The sequence below is a fragment of the Buceros rhinoceros genome, unplaced genomic scaffold (assembly GCF_000710305.1).
Source record: "Buceros rhinoceros silvestris isolate BGI_N320 unplaced genomic scaffold, ASM71030v1 scaffold8491, whole genome shotgun sequence".
Lineage (NCBI taxonomy): Eukaryota > Metazoa > Chordata > Aves > Bucerotiformes > Bucerotidae > Buceros > Buceros rhinoceros.
Genome location: NW_010392498.1, coordinates 145,163 through 146,226, shown reverse-complemented (window position 1 = coordinate 146,226; position 1,064 = coordinate 145,163). Strand labels below are relative to the sequence as shown.

Sequence of the window (1,064 nt, the reverse complement as noted above, 5' to 3'; positions counted from 1 at the left end):
CATGTGCACTTTTTGTGGTTTGCAGGATCATTTATCTCAGCTTATTCTTCCTGTAGAATCATGTTGCACAAGCAAAAAATTGCTTTTTCTTGAATTGCAAGTCATAGCTGTAGCCTCCTTTGCATTTGCATGAAGTTCATTTGAGCTTTGTACTATCAACTGAAGAACAGCGCCTTTCTGTGACTTCTTGTGCTTACCCGCCATCACTGCCTTCAGAAGTGAGTGTGATACTCTTTGCTTCTCTTGACATGTTCAGAAGTAATATAAAATGTTTTTATATTTGCACAGTATGCTGCTTTTGGTGGTGGTTGTTAGCCTTTTCATGCCTTTAGAAAGGGGGGTCAAGGGTACGTGGAAAGGAGTAAGCTGAAGAAGGTAAAACTACTTGGGAAGTTGACTAAGGGGGTTTCATTCAAGTTCCTACAAATGAAGTGTCAAACCACGAGAAGGAGATGGAAAAAAGTCAGTGAAGGGATGGAAACCACTTAGTTGTAAAACATGTTGCCATGAGCCGCAGTAGTGACTTTTTTGATGCCGAGTGTTCTGCTTGATAAAGTTTGCACAGTTAGATCTGTATGTGGAGTCAGAGATAGAGTTTGTAAGGAAGCAGTAAGTGCTCTTATCTCCCAGAATTCTGCATGATGCAGAAGACAAGAATTGAGTGAATGGAGTAGGCATCTCTGTTCCAGAGTAATGTTACTAGGTCTGCTTCTGACAGATTCTGCTGTCTCTTTCTTGCTGATTTGCTTTGGCTGGACCCATCAAACATGAACACATTGATCCTGGTTTCTGGGTTTGCTTTTGGTTAAAGGTGTCTTGGTGCTCGGCACCTTGTGGAAATCAACCTGCTTTGTTGAGGATCTCAGGCTGAGTTCTTGGACTGTGAACATGCTGTTCCCTACCTGCTTGTGCCAGTCAGCTTTGGTTGTAGTTCTCAGAAGCCTTGGAGAGTACTAAACATTATGTGGTAGAATACATTATTTAATAGAGAATTGATGGCAGGAAATTTAAAGTGCCTGGCAGGTTGTCTGCTGCGGGTAGATACAGGCCAGAAATCTCTTTCC

General features: G+C 42.1%; 1 protein-coding gene across 1 annotated transcript in view; it reads left to right on the top strand.

Moving 5' to 3' along the window:
* The first annotated feature begins 341 nt into the window (after positions 1–341).
* The window catches only part of PARVB (parvin, beta), a 38,935-nt gene continuing 38,212 nt past the window's right edge, over positions 342–1,064 (top strand). The window contains exon 1 of the mRNA XM_010144499.1: positions 342–375. The gene's annotated coding sequence lies outside the window, so the exon portion shown is untranslated. The remainder of the gene's footprint in view (positions 376–1,064) is intronic.